Here is a 16252-nt window from a genome sequence, read left to right on the forward strand (position 1 = left end):
CCTCTGATTTTTTTTTCCCTCTCCTGCAAAAACATTCAGCACCCAAAGAAAATAGAAACTGTTGAAGCAACAGAGCATTTTGAAGCCTGTGCAGCCTGACAGCCCCCTCCAAGGCTCCTGCCTGCATTTCTGCCTGTGCTTCCAGGGAGGCTCATCTGCTCTGCCTGGTGTCCCCTTCCCTGAGCCGAGGCTGCCCTTAGGCTAGCATAACTTTTTTGATTCGTCATATGGCATTTCTCCTCTCTAATAATCTCTGATACATCATAATGAAAGGGTGAAGCCTTCTCCTCCTTCAGCTGCTCTCCCGTGGATGGTCACTGCTTGCCTGCAAGCAGGGCTCTACATGGGGTGTGCTCTGCCACAAACAGTATTGTTCCTTCTTCTGTTTTCTTTTATTTTCACCTGAATGAATCAGTTTGTTCTTTGGGGTCAGAGAACAAGAAATTTCGTCTGATATAGGAACATGGGCTCCAGGAAGGGAAAGTCTCACTGGCAGAGGAGGAGGCTACACATGCCATTAATCCAGTCCTCAAGAACTTGTCACTATAAACTGGACCTCAAGCTGCCACCAGTGCAATAGGTTAAATCTGGTTGAAAACTTCTCTCTAAGTCCTTTCTGCTTCGTTCTTATCTGCTGCTTTTAATATCTCTCTTCCTCATTTCTTTCTTTTTTCCTGTGAGCCATGTTCCTGAAGGATGACAATCTGAGAGTTAACTCCTTTGCTTAGCAACAGCAGAAGCTTTGAAAATGCAAACCTGTCTTGGTGTCACATTAGAGGGTTACTGCTCCATGAGCTGTCAGAGAGAGAGGACAGGAGGTGGGAAGATGTGGGACTGCCTGTGTGACTCCATTCTTAGGACAGAATCCTGTCACATGATACTTCTCTCTGCTTTATCTAACTTCTGTCCTGAGTGGCTCAAAGGATGAGATACCTGCTCCTTACCCAGGGGAACTGGATTCACCTGAGATAAAAGACAATATCATTGACAGCATCAACACCATCAACATAATTTCCTCTCCTTCTGCCTCCTCTCTACTCCTGTGCTTTGGTAAAACCATCAGGAGGGATCCTGGGGATTCAGGGCTGGACTTTAACACCTTCTTACCCCCAGCAAGTCAGATAGTGATGAAGAAGATGAGGCAGGGGGTAGGAGTTCTGCTTAGCTTACAACTACCCCACCAGGAGCCCTTTGTAGCTCAAAGAGCAAGCAGCTATTCCTTGGACTTTACTGAAACAGAGCAGGACACCTGGAGGTCCACCTCATCACTGTCCTGTCCCAAAGCTGGTTCTAAACAGCCTAAGACATATTTGTGCGACCAGTTCTTTAGTATTTGTCCTTCAGACTGCCCAAAGTGGAAATTCACGTGCTCCTAGGTCAATGTGGCTCAGCTCTGCACTCAGCTCCCCTTCCTGTTAGAGAGCTGATAGGTCTCCCTCCCACTCAAATCTTACCCTGTTTTTTCTTGCCAAGACCACTGTAGGGATATGGAAGACAGAGAGAGAGGCCAGAATTATTTCCTCTGTCTCCTTCCTGGAGTGCCATTGCCCTGGCTGGGTGCAAATCTCCAGGCAAGGCCACAGAGGTGTTGGCAGCCCATCATTCCCACAGCAGCACACATTGTCCATGGGATGAGGGGAAACAGCACCTGAGGCTTGCAGGCTGGTTTTGCTGCCCTGGAGAAACCAGTAACAGAGGAATCTGGGGTTACTTCTTTTATTTACACTGGATACCCCAGACCAGAGGACAGACAAGCACCATCTTGATGGATCTCAGTTCTGACACAAATGCCCTGACGCCGAGGAAAGATTTCCCCATAAAACTCCCTGAGCATTTAGTGAAGGAAATCAAAGTGTGATTATCTGCTCTGCTGCCCAAGTGAAAAATGCAGTATTGTTGCATGGGGTGATTCTCACCTCAAAAAAAAACCAACCCAAAAAACAGTTGTACAAGAGCCCTCACCTTCACATTGACACCTATATAGGTTCCTCTATCTGGGGAGCAGAGCATCAAAGTACTCAAGGGAAGCAATTGTCGATCTTTGAGAATAAAATTCTGTCCACAACTCTCCTTCTGGCTCTCTTTCACCTAAAAATGGGGCAAGCTGATCCTTGGGCAGACCTCATCACAGGGATGGAAAGATGCTTTTGAGCATCAGTCAGTAGCATCTGGGTTAACAGAAGCCTCCTACATCAAAGTAGCCACCAGCAGAGTAATGCAAAGTTTGGAAGATTCAGAGCAAAGCACAAGAAAAATGAAGAGAAAAACAAATCTTTAGTGGAGCTTTAACTTTTTCCCTATTTTGATTTGTTCTTTTCTCTGCTTGTTTTAATTTGAATAAAGTTGGCTTTACTTTTTTTTTTTGCCTTTCAACTCCAGTTTGTTCTTTTAAAATGGATGCAGTCCATCACAAGGGCTTGGTAAAAGAGTGCCGTCACAATGCCTGCTGCTCCCATTCAGCTGATGAATAAATTATAAGTGCATTACAATGCTATTTCAGCTGTGATTCCAGGGTCTGAGGAGTGTGATGACTGTGACCTTATGCTTGCCAGGCAGTGGTTTGAATTTCCAAGAGTTTGTGTACCTGGCTGTTCAGGTGACCTTACACCTTCCATTCTGGGCTCAGTGTGCAGAATATCTGAACCTTTTCGAGCTGCCAGCTACAGGGACGGTCCTCCAGCTGCCCATGGGGTGGTGGCATGTGCTGTGGTCCTCAGAGACTCATGATCTCACAGAATCATAGAAAATGCTTGGAAGGGACCCATCAGAATTTTGTTGAAGCCTGAAGTGACTGTTACCCCCCTCCAAAGTAGCAATCTGTGGAACATAATTCTTTATTGATGGGGCCGTGACTGGGATATCCATATTGTTCAGTCCCAGGAGCAGTTTCTGTGTTTGGAGATGGAATTTCAGGTTCTTCTTGTAGCACAAGACATCCCATCTCCCATCCCATCTGTGGCTGAGATAGCGTGGATGCCAGCATCACTGGGGTAAGGTAGCGGGGGATGTACTCTGGGAGAGGCATCAGCCTAGGCCAACATCCCCAGTGTTTCACCTTCATCTTGCCTGCAGGGTCAGCTCTGCAGGACTGTCCATCCCTTGAGAGTGGGTAACCATCAAGCAGGGACTAACAGCTGTCCCCATTTCTGGGGATGAGCCATCTGTGTTAGCCAGGCACTGGCAGCAGAGTGAAGGAGCTGGAGCCCACAGAGCAGCTGCCTGATGGATCCACCAGACCCTGCTTTTACCCTCAGAGCAGACAGCTCCTTGTACTTGGGCAGAAGCCATGGTGAGGAACAGCATTTTGCAGAAGGTGAGAGGGAGGAAGAAGCTTTCTGGTCTCACATCATTCCTGACTTGGGGACACCAACACCATGTTTGGTGTTGAATGGCACAATATCAGCTGCTATCAGCTGAGCTTACTATGTTCTCATTCACTGCCATACCTTGAGTGGTCTCTGTGGGCTGGACTCCAGCAGCTATGCATTCACCTTCTGCCAGTAACTCTAAAATGCAGAACCAGCAAGGGGTAGGTGAAGAGGCCCAGCCCAGGTCCTGCCTGAGGCCTTGAAAACTGACCACAAGACGAATTTCCATTAGGAAACAGAGAGGGCCAAGTGTTGAGTTGGACCTTGGTTTGCTGAGGCTGAATTTGGCCTTTTCATGACCCTTCCCACAATAAATATGAACAGATCCAGAGGAAGGAAACCAAACTGCAGCATAAGTACCAAGCCCAAGGCATGGGCAGTGGGCTTGGGTGGCTGAATAGCAGAGAGAATCCCTTGGGTGAAAAGATCCAGAGAGGGTTTGGGGTAGGGGATCCTCCACCTCCAGCTTCTTAGAAATGAGATGGTCCTCTGAAAAACTGCTTGTAGGGCTTGTGTGGCAGTATCTCACTCTTCTGTGTGCACCGGTAGGCTGTGAGCTCTGGAAACCACACTGTGGTGGGTGTGAAGCAGAATTGGGCAGGGGAGCAGCCTTGCAACGGTCCTGAAAATGGCTCTGTGCACTCATATGTGAAGAGGGAGAGGCTGAACTTTACTGCAGGAGCCTGAATCACCAGGAGGATAATTAATGCAAATTTCACAGACAGGTGAACAAGTCTGGAGAAGCTTTCCTGCCTGGCCTGAGCGTGCTGAGAGTTGCTGTCATCTCCACTGTGGGGCTTGCTGTCCTGTGGAAATTTGGAAAGAGCGTCTATGGGTTCTTAAAAAAAAAAAATAGAAAACCACTGAGCTCACAAGGCTGAAACCCTCCAGTGCTGTCCATGTTGGAGAGCAGTGCTCACACACTCTCCTGGAGAAGAGAGGGATGGGAGCCCGCAGGGACTGTTGAGAGGTTTGATCATCTTCCTCTTGGCTCTACCAGCTCCTCTGCACTCCTGTCCCCTCCAGCCATCCCTTGCTGGTTCCCCCTGCTCCATCACCACCTTGCTGCAGACCTTGGGGCATCTCCAGTTATAGTCCTGTCTTGTTTTTGTGACTGAGGCTGGAGGGCTCAGATCTGCAAGAGGGTCCCTGGGGCACATGGACAGGGCAGAGCATGGCTGTGCCCTGCAGGTGCTGTCCCTCAATGCTTTGTTGTGCCAACATCTCAATCTCCATCTGCAGCTGCCTGCAGGGCCACGTAAATCTCCTCCAGACTTGTTTACCTGCTGTGAGATTTCCATTAATTACCCTCATGCTTCTCCATCCTGCAGGAAACCAGTTGGCCACACCAACCTGAAGCTCTCAATCCACGGTAGGTCTGGCACATCCCATTTCCTTGTCCCATCTATCACATCTCAGATCTTCTGCCTGACCTGTAGGATGGGTTGTTCCCCTCTTCCAACCTTCAGCTGCCAATTCAAGGGCAGGAAGGGTGCAAAAAGAGCCAGCAGCCACGTTTGTGTCTGGATGCACATCAGGGCCAGTCCATTCTGCAGAATTCCCATTTTAAAGGTGGAGAAGGCTCTCATGCTGTCCCAAACTATAAGCTGTGGTTTTTATCTCAAATGTGTTTGTTTTTCCTACATGTGGACATTTCAAGGGTCTAGAAGAGTAGGAGGGAGGGAGTTTAAGAGCCAAGACAAGTCTTTGCATCTGGACCCTTGTTTACACAGTGTTTTAAATTAATATGCTTTTCTTCTTGTGTTTGACACTCACGGATGCTTCAGGGGAGGCTTTTGGCTGGGTGAGCTGGCTGCAGTCTGGTCCTGTGTGTCTGCATCCCCTTATCTCCAAGATAATCAAAGGCTCTTTCTTTGCTCTTGCCTTCGGGAAGTTAAAAAAAATCATGAACATACTTGCCAGTGGTCAGGAAGAATGAAAAAAGGGCAAGTTTTAGCTATTTCTACCTTCATGCTGCCCCTTCGATGTGAGAGCCAGGTAAAGCAGAAAAGCCCTGTGGGGTGGAGGCCTGAAAACATCTCCCTCCATAGGAAAAATGTACAGAGCAGGGACTGGAGGAGGAAGCAGTAAGGACTTTCCAAGGAGTGAATTCTTCTCTCTGCAAACAAGCAGCCAACATTCCATGAAGGCCACAAAACTTAGATAAAAGCCTTTCTCCACCTCAAGCATGTTTTTCTCTCAGCATCCATTTTTAATGTATTTATCTCTTTTTTTTTTTCTTTAAGTGCAGCACTGGTGAGCATTGCCAGGACATTCAGATCCTTTCCTAAGCATCAGAACACGTGCTGAGCTTCAGAAATGCAGAGTTTTTCCCTAGAGTGAGACATATTTTCATTTACCTGAACGCTTGTGAGCAAAAGAAATTAGAAGGGAGGGTTTGCAAACAGCGTGCCTAGCTTGTCCTAAAACAGTATAAAGCTGCTTCTTCCAGAGCAATTTTCAATGCCATAGGGCATTTTTCTGTGGGGGTTTTTCATACACGTGAAAATACTGTCCCATTGACCCTACTGCCCTCCCCTCCCTTTTGTTTACAGCCACCCACATACTGACTTTCACATATACATGAAATATATATACATATATGATTCTTTCACATCTACTTGCTGTCTAAAAACCTGCAAAAGCTGTCAAAAGATCTGATAACAGGGCACAATCAAATTACCCTGCTGTTACTCCACATATCCTGATGACTAATAAATAATAAAAGCCATTTGAGTAATATTTTATCTGGGACTCTTGGAAAACAGAAGGCTGTGAGACTCTTGACTGTTCTTAATCATGGAGGTATTTCCAAAAGCTTGGTAAAGCAGGAGAAAATGAAAGGCTTCGTACTTATTGAATCATGGAATCAGAATGGCTTGGGTTGAGAGGGACCTTTAAAGGTCGTCTGGTTCCAACCCCTGGACGTGAGCCGGGACATCTTCAACTAGAACAGGTTGCTCAGAATTTGTCCAACCTGCTATTGATGTTTCCAGGGATGGGGCATCCACCACCTCTCTGACAGGTTTAGTGGTTTAAGCCCAGCCAGCAGCAAGCCCCAGGGAACCACTGTCTCTGGTGGGACTGGAGAGAGAATTGGAAGGGCAAAAGTGAGAAAACCTGTGGCTTGAGATAAAGACAGTTTAATAGGAAAAGCACAAGCCATGCATGCAAGCAAAGCAAAATGAGGAATTAATCCACTGCTTCCCATGGGCAGGCAGGTATTCAGCCATCTCCAGGAGAGCAGGGTTCCATCACACGTAATGGTTACTTGGGAAGACAAATGCCATCACTCCAAATGTTTCCCTACCTCCCTCTTCCCCACACTTTATATACTGAGCATGATTTCATCTGGTCTGGAATACCCCTTTGGTCAGTTGGGGTCACCTGTCTCGGCTGTGTCTCCTCCCAGCCTCCTGTGCACCCCCAATCTCCTCGCCAGCGTGGCCATATGAGAAGCAGAAAAGGCTTTGGCTCTTTGTTACTGCTCAGCAACAACAAAAACATGTCTGTGTTATCAACATGTGTTCAGCACAAACTCAAAACACAGCCCCATGCGAGGAAAACCAACTATGAAGAAAATTAACTCTACCGCAGCCAAAACCAGCACACAAGTCTGTGCTTTTTTTATACCAGGGACCCCAGAGCTGGATGCAGTGCTCCAGGTGGGTCTCAGCAGAGCGGAGCAGAGGGGCAGAATCCCCTCCCTCCCCTGCTGCCCACGGGGCTCTGGATGCAGCCCAGGACACGTTTGGCTCTCTGGGCTGTGAGTGCCATGGCCGGGGCATGTCCAGCCTCTCACCCACAGCACCCCCAAGTCCTTCTGGGCAGGGCTGCTCTGGGTCTGTTCATCCCACAAACCAGGTGCAGCCCCAGCACCGGCTGTTGTTGAACCTCATGAGATTCTCATGGGCCCACTCCTCAAGCTTGTCCAGGTCCCTCTGGATGGCATCCCATTCCTACCTGTGTTTCATGGTCATCAGTTTGGCAATGGGGCCATTTGAGTCGTATTTCATTGGCATTGGAGGGGGTTGCTGAGCAAGACCCCAGGCTTTGAGGCTCTCTGTCAGCACTGACACCGGCTGCACCAGAGATGCTTTGCACACAGAGAGAAGGATGACAATGCTTTGCAGAACTTTGGTGTACAGGGTACAGTGTACAGCCACCCAATAGAAAATACTAGTATGGGGATAATGGAAGGCTTGAAGACTTGGAGGCTATTTTGGCACCAGTGAATTTGCCTTTTATATAGACACAGATGAAAGAACAGCCCAGAAGATTGAAAAGTGCTCCTGTCAGTTGGGTTGACATTGAATTCTGTTCCTCCCAGGGCATTCGTCATACAGGTCTCAGACTGTGAAGACCATGAAGATATTGCACAAGCTTTCAGAGTCCAACCTTGCAGCTGGGTCTGCGTCAGCTGGGATGAGCTGTCCCTGCTTGGGGTATGTATTGCTTTGAATATTTTCCCTTTTTATCTCATTTTCCTGTGTCACAGGAACGAAAAAGGAAATTTGGAAATCCTCACTGCCAGGTCATGGTTTCCCTCTGCCCTCACTTTATCTCATGACCTTCAGGCTTGGTTTCTTGGCTTGAGAGCCAGCAGCTGCTGCTCTATCAAGGCACTGCACTCAGTGATTCCCCAGACACTGCCTTATCTGCTGGGTCCTGCTTGCACAGGTCCTGATAGGCACTATCTTCTGTCCCCACCTGCTGGGGGCCATGTGTCCCGTCTCCCCTGAACCTCCAGGACATGCTTTGCACAGCACAGCAGTGAGATCTTGGGGCAGATTCACACAGGTAGATAGCAAACTTGTCATGGGCAACACCAAGTTTCAGTGCTGGGTGCTTCTCTGTTCTGGAGTCTAGAAATAGCCCACAAGGACCCATCTATCCCAGAACTTCTCTTCATGCAAGTCCACCCTTGGAAGGGTATAAGGACAAATGATACTTCCCCAGAATATTTCCTCAACCTCCAGTATTTTTTTGTGACTCAGACTCCCTGAGTCACAAGTGTCCTTGTACATAATAGCCTTCAGTAAATTTTTCTCCCATTAATTTGTTCAGTTATTTTTGAAGGCAGATAAATTTTAAGCATTTGCAACATCCTGTGCCAAACAGCTGCCCAATCTAATGACCTGTTTGGGTGCAGAATCATTTCCTTAGGCTTGTTGCGATACTGCCACCTGATAGCTTTTTTGATGCCCTCATCCTCACAGTGCAGAAGATGATAAATGATCCTTTTCTATCCAGTCACACTCTGCCCCTTGTAACTTTGCAGGCTGTACTATAACCTTTCCTGTGTTGTCTTTGTTACAGAAGATTCCCAGCCTGCACAGCTGTTCCTCCTATGGACACAAAGACCTTACAGTGCTACGATCATCTGAAAATTGTTTCCTTTTTGTCTCCATTCCTTTCACAAAAAGCTCCATTAGTCTTGGCTATAACTCTACAGATTGTTTAAAAACAAACCAAAGGGAAACTCCCCAAAGTGAGATGCCCACCATCTGCCAGGTGACTTTGAATTGTTCCATGCCCATACTTTCTTCCCTGGATGTTGCTGCTGTCCTCAGACTGCAAGACCTGCTTCCTGTGGGATCTGTCTCTTTGTGTTTCCTCCCACACCAGGTAGAGGGGAGGCAAAGGAAACCCCAAATGACAGTAGAGTCATTCACCTCCAGCATAAAACTTGGGTACAATAACCAGCCTGTGTCTGGAGAGAGCCTCATCTCCCAGGGGGCAAGGAAGCCTTTTGCCCATGGCTTAGTAACACACAGCAGGGCAGGATGGGGTATCAGAATGAGAATGTTCAGCTGGGAGACATGCCTGTCATCCTTGGGTTTTGGGACTTTTGGATCCACATGAATGTTAGATAGCACAAAGCCTTCAGCTCTCTGTGCAGCCTTCAGCACCTCCAGGAGGCATGTGGTCTCACGCCATGTTCCCCTGACTCATCCTGGGGCATGTCTCTCCATGGTGTCTAAGCCAGGACAGGTGACTCCTACTCTTTGAGGCCAACAGGCTAAAGGTCAGCAAAGATTTGCCCAGATTCCTCAAAGCTGATGCCCAGTTTTTATTTTGGTGGAAGAACCCTCATGTAGACCTCAAAGGTGTTTTGACCTGAGCAGATGACAGCTCTGGCTCACAGAGCAGCCTTGCAGGGGCTGTGGGGGCCAGGAAAGAGGGGTTCATCCTAGACCAAAGCCAGAGTGCTTCCCCTTTCCAGCCCAAAAGCACACTGTGGGGTGAGGCCACATGCTGGGGACTCATCTCTGTGCAAAAAGAAGATTCAACACCCACAGGGTAAGTCTTTTGCAAGGTGTTCCTGGAGCGGCAGAGCTTTGAAGCTGGTAGCACCATCTTAGGTGGAGCCTTGAGTGGCTGGTAATGTGGTTCAGAGTGCCTCACGATCTTCCTCCCCATGGTGGAAGACTTTGGTCTTTCTTTTCCTCCCAGCTGAGCCACCAAATTCCACAAAACAGCTCTGAAACACCTGCATATGGAGGTGAGGCAGCCCCTGTGGGCTGAAAATCACGAACTAGGAGGGATGTGGCAGAGACACAGTCAACACTGTTGCTTAATCTCTGTTTTCATGAGAAGCAAAAGCAAAAGGGAGAACTGTGATGGAATTTCCTGAATGCCCTTCCTGAATTCCTGAATTTGTACTCCAGCAAAATCTTCCACTGCCTTGCCTCTGTTCCCCATCAGGTGAATGAGGATGTGACATACCTGTCTTGAAGAGTCATTGGAATGGGGGGGTTGGACCAAAGAATAAAAAAGGCCAGAGCTGTTAAATCTGAGTCAGGTGTGCTTGAATATTTCAATTAATCAAGTCATCATCATCATCATCATCATCATCATTGTCACCACCATAACCTCTGCTGATGTTGTCTCAGCAATATGCAAGTTGGGTTTGGATGAAAGGTGGGGAGGGCACTCACATTGCCAGGTGATTTGGCACTCAGAGGTCTAAGCTATAAATAAATAAAACTCACATTTACATGGTCCTGGCTCTCTCCACTGCCTGTTGTCTCAGGAGCTGCCCTGGAGACTGAATTTTTTTCTGTTGTGGTTGGGAAACAGAGCACTATTCTACTGCAGGGAGATTGCTGAGGGCTGCTTTGGTGGGACAGGCAAGGCAAACCACTCATCCCTGATAAAACATGACATGACTGCAAGAGAAAAGGGGGCAGAGCCTTTCCTTTCCTTCAGTGTCTCCGATGCAATTTTTAGAGACTGCAGGTTGTTTTTTACTACCAGAAAAAAAAAAAAAGAAAAGGGTTTCTCCTCCTTGTTGCTATGTGTAAAGCCAACCCGGCAACAGACAGGAAATAAGGTAAATGTGCTTTCTTGCCTGTTGCATAAAGCAAACAAAGTGACCAGAGAATAGAAACAAGGTACACAGAACAATCTACGCAAAAGGAAAATTAGTAATTTAAGAGGAGGTAAAACACTGCTGGTACATTTCAAAGCATCTCAGCTTCCCATTAGTTCTTTCTGTGTAACTCAGATCACCACAGTTTTAAGATCAAGCTGCCAGAGTCTGACTTTGGACAGACAAAATCAGTGTCTCCCTCTCTGCCCCAACATACACATATGGATTGGTTAAGCCTTTTTTTTTTTTTTTTTTTTTTTTTTTCCTATCAGAAAGGGTGTCTAACACACCATCCCAGCATTTGACCCACCCAGGAAGGCTGTGGCTGTTGTACCATCCTGTGGACCTCGGCATTGCTCTTGTAAAGCCCTGAACTTGCTGCTTCTGCTGGTGTGGGAGGATGCAAAGTACTTTCTATATCCCAATGCAGATGGCTGAGACTTAATGAACCAGGTGAGACTTAGCAAACAATCATCCATCCAAGAAAGGAGTGATGATTGAGGCTCATTTTAATCAATGCAACACTGTTTTACCTGGGTGGTCCCTGAGCACCGGGAGGGACCTGAGTATCCCTCTGACTCCATCCCACAGGCCTTGGACCTTATATTTTTTGGCTGCCAGGAATGTGCTGGGTGTCTGCCTGAACCCTAGGGTGAAGCCCTCGAGGTTTTGTTTAAAACTTCAATGACTACAAACTACTTTTCCCTATCCCTTTGACCTGATGAAGTCCCCCACCTCTTGGCCACTGTGAAGATTGCTCAGTGGCTATGTGTTTCTACGATATGGCCATACTCGGGATGAACAGTCAAACATTATGGGAGTGTGTCATTAACCCGTGTAGCAGGTTATTTTTGGGAGCTACAAATGACTCTGTCATGTGTTAACACTTGAGAATTTGAAACACTTGAAAATATTTCAGAAACCAAAGGGAGGAACTATTTAATCCTACAATGAAATGCAGATTTACTGGAGTGGGACAGACCCCCTTCTCCGCAGAAGAAGCAAGAAACTCCATCAAATCTTGGTGAAACTACCTGGCAGTGAGAAGTGCCATGTTGAGGTGCTATGACTGGGATGAGGTTTTGGGATACTCGGGAAAAAAACCCATGGGGTGGCCAGAAAGAATTAGGGGATGGATGAAAAAGTCTTGGTGGGGGGGGAGCTCTGAGCAGGAGCTGGCTTTGCCTGCAGACACCTGCAGCTGATGCCAAGCTACAGGGTTGGGCCAGGGTTTTTGCTACAAGTTGAGCTCTCCCCAGCTGCCAGGGGAGCGAAGCACTTCCACAGCAGCGGTGTTTTCGGGAAGACCCCAGGAGGGGACAAGGTGGTGCGGGAGTTAAGCGGACAGAGCACAAGTCGGGATCAATGTGACCGCTAAAACCTGCTCGGCAGCCGCATCGACCGCAGCCCCTTCCTGGCAGCTGCGCGTGATGCCGGCAGCATTCCTGAGGCTGGAGCCGAGGGAGCAGGGGTGTGTGTACACAGGTGTGCGTGCGGGGGTGCACTCGTGCGCTTTGAGCCGTGCGCTGGAGGGCGTCACCACCGTCGTCGGCTGAGGGCTGGAAGTGCTCAGGTGTTGCTCCCAGGAAAGACAGCATCGTGCGTGTGGTTCCGCATGCCCCCAGTGGTCCTTCTGCCAGCTCAGTCGGTTCCAAAGCTGGAAGGATGTGCAGGAGGATGCCAGGCTGTAATCTAGCATCCCATTTGCGAACATCTTTGGCGGGCCAAAGGGGTTTCCGTCCCTTGAAAAGGAAACGAACCAAGAATCACATCTGAAAATCACCCCAAGGCTTTTCATTTTGCCAAGAGTAAAGAGACAGCGGGAAGCAGCAATCTCTTTATTCTTCGGAAACTCTTGCTTTAGAGACACCAGCAATCACTGAGAGTGGTTCAACATCACCCCCAACCTTCCCTGCGTCCCAGGGTAGAAAGGACAGCCCTGCTCCATCAGCACGGGTGAGCCAAGTGAGAAACAGATGGAAACAGAAATAACCCACTGTGGAGAGGAAAAGCTCATCCCAGCCTGCTGATCCCACCAGTGCTGTTGTCTCACGGGAGATATTTGAGCTTGTCACCAGCTTGTTGCAGTGTGGGGCAGCAGGCTGTCTCCTCATGTGTGAGTTCCATTTACTTGGAGCGAAGGGATAGGGTGTGGGTTTTGCTTTCAGGCTGGTCATGAACTTTCTGCAGCTTGGGGTTAAATGTGTAGAACACAACATCAGAAATTTGGATGACTGGGACATCTAAGTGATGGTAGCCGGGGCCTGCGTCATGGCTCCTGCAGTGTGAGGTACATGTTTTAAAGGAAGCATGCATCGCTGTTGCGCTCAGGGATGGTGAAAAATGACACAGATTCGGGTCAGAGAAGATATGGTCGAAGGCCAACCTTTTAATGCCAAAACCCCATCTTTTTATTGCATGGATCGCAAAAGAGAAATTACATGACTGGCCCATTGGTCAACCACCTACCAAGGTGATAGGCCAAGAGGTATAACCACCCATTTCAAAGTATTATTCTCAGTAAAACCAAAACATTCCACGATGTTCTCACAACAGCCCTGCAGGTGCAAATGTTTACCAGATAGCAAACCGGCAGACAGCTAGCTTGTGTGAGAACAGAGACTTTCACATGAGACAGGTTAGAAGTGGAGATTTTTTTCTTTGCTAGCCTCCTCAGCATCTACAAGTATGTAAACTATTTTGTGGAGTTTTGCCATTTACAAGATGCCATTGTTGAATTTTGATGGCAGAGTCTGGATAGCAAGTGTTGGAGTGGGATTTTCCCAGAGGTGCACTGATGCCAGGTTGCCATCTGTCTGTGCCTCTTAAGAAAGCTGGAGCTCCAGAAGGTTGTGCTGAGAAGATGCTGGTACACAGTTTGGGGATGCTCACCATTGTTGAAAACCCACCCAGAAATGGCTTCACCTGAGTTGGAAAGTCCCAGATTTCTGGGGGCAGAGTCAGGGGAACATTCCTCCAATGCTCCAGGTGTTCCTGGGGAGCAAGGATGAAACAAGAAGCAGGAGCTCAGCAGTGGCTCTTTGGGCAAGGCGGGATAGGAGGAGGTGCATGATGCCTGCAAGGGCAGGCACATGGTGTGGAATGCAGTAATATTGTTTTTTTATTAATATTACTACTATTAGCATTGTAGGATTGGGTGTAATTAATGACTCACTATGTGCTGAAATACTTTATTAAATAACCTGTTCTGGGACAAGCATCAGTGGTCCTGTTCCTCACTGCAGAGCTGGCTGGGCTGCCCTGGGGTGACACATCCAGGAGCTGACCTGTCCTGTTCCCCCTGTCCCCTAAACTCCCCCCGGTGCCTCCAGAACAGACCCATAACTCTTTCTTCCACACCAGTTGGGCATTACAAAAACAGGAGGGATGCATGGGGGATGCTGAGGGATTTGCACAATGGACACCCCAGCAACCCACCCTGGACCTGCCCCTGAGTAAGTCCCTCCTCCCCTGCTGCTCTCAGGCAACACGAGGATGTGTCCTTGGGGAGAGGGATGACCAAACTGGTTTGCCCAGCCTTCCTAAAAATCCTGCACAGGGCTGTAATTACCCTCACCTTAAAAAAGAGAGGAGCCTGACATTGCACGTATGGCCACGGCACCCGCAGGTGTCTGCAGGGAATCACTGGGGGAGTGGAGCAGAGCTGAGTGTGGCAGTCCTGGCCCTGTCAGGAAGGGGGAAGAACAGGAGCTCCTCCAGCAAAGAAACTGGATTTTTTTTGGGAACAGGGAGGATAATACCTCCAAAGTTAGGAGCTTATTCTTACTTGGTGGAGTCGCTGAGGCTACACTCAGGAAGTACTTGCAAAACTGGGCAGGAGTTAAATATCCACACTAACTGGAAGTCAGTTTTGGAAGCAACTTTGGAATGCAGGGGAGTGTGTGCACGGATGCAGATGGATGAAGGGGGTTTGTCTACCCAGCTCACGGTTCAGGGTTAAGCCTGAGCGATCTGACCTAGGCCACTGAGATAGAGGAAAAAGTGATTTGGAGGTTATAATCAGCAAAAATCCTTTCCTGGGATGCTCTGGAGAGGGTTGGGGAAGTTGCTGCTGATGGCTAGGATCCAGAAAGGCTGTGATGCAGCAGCCAGGCAGGAGCTGCTATGAGCAGTAATGGGGACCAGAAGCCTCATGGCATACCTACAGCCACCACCTGCATCCCTGCCACAAGTGCTTGTGTGAGGGACATGCTCCCCAAATATTTGGCTCTCCAGACACTCTCCTTGGAAAGCAGGAGCCAAATGCCCACCTGCAGGAGTTCTGGTAGCCTAGTTGACACAAGGCTGAGACCCCACTTCCAGATTTCACTGTGTGGAAGTCATTAAATATGAGGGAGGGATGTGAGGATTGAGGGGCTCTTGGCAAGGATGCTGGTGGCCACCCCAGCCAAGCGGCAGGTCAGGTGCCAGCCTTTTTTGGGAACAGAAAATTTGTCGAGCAGGAACTTGGCACCTTGATTTCCCAGGCAGAGATACTGCAGAGTGTGGAAATGAGCTCTGCAGCTTGGCAGGACACAGCATTATTCTGCTTTCCCTGGCAGAGGGATGGGTGAGAGCCTGCCCTGCTCTGAGGCACGTCAGACACAGGAAGGACCTGCAGGGCAGAGTATCAGGTGCAAACATGCTCTGAACACAGCTTGTTTCCCACCCCCTGCCTCCAACAGAGCTTAACTTTTACCCCAAACCTGCTTGTTTTTCCCCCAACAGGCTACGAGCAGTGGCGTGATCTGGCTTATTTGCCCCCCTATGTGGGGGACAGATCTCAGCTTCACTGAGTTCTCTGAACTCCCACGTTTACCTTCAGGATGGATACATGATCTATGCTATGTCTTAACATGCCTACACATTTGCTTTTGAAGAGATTCTGCTTGTAGTGTTCTCACAGTGCAGGAAAAAAGCTGTACTGAGTGTGGCCAGGGTTCAGGGAGAATTTGGACCTGGTGTGGAGATGACAGGGATGTTATGCTGCAGCAGTCTCTCTGGAGAAGGAGGGTCCCACTGGAGACACAGCATCCCTGTTTCACGGTAGGGTGTAGAGAAGTGAATTAACTGACTACAGTTATGCAAAAGCCATCCAAAGAGCCAAAAAGAGAATTAAAATTACCTGGGTCCCAAATCTGTGTCCTCCTGTACAGGGACACACACGGGGTGGTCTTTTAAGTGCCCTGACAACCAAATCTGATCGGACCTGGTGTTCAGAGTTGCTTCTGCAACAAAAGAGATATTACTCCCATTCCAGTAATCTGCACGTAGGGTGCCACAGGCTCCTGGTGTCCTTCCCAGTCCCTGCGGAAGCTGGCCAGGAGGATGCTGGCTCCCGGTGCCCGCTCCTCCCGGCCAGAAGGGTTTTCCTGGCTCCCGGTGTCCGTTCCCGCCGGCCAGGCCGGCTGAGGCTCTCGGCCAGCCACGTTCAGAATGTCCACCCTGATTAAGCATCAGGTACTACAACCGGGCTCTGCGGCGCGCAGGCGGCCCCACGCTCGCCCGC

This window comes from Coloeus monedula (assembly GCF_965178545.1).
Source record: "Coloeus monedula genome assembly, chromosome: Z".
Classification (NCBI taxonomy): Eukaryota; Metazoa; Chordata; class Aves; order Passeriformes; family Corvidae; genus Coloeus; species Coloeus monedula.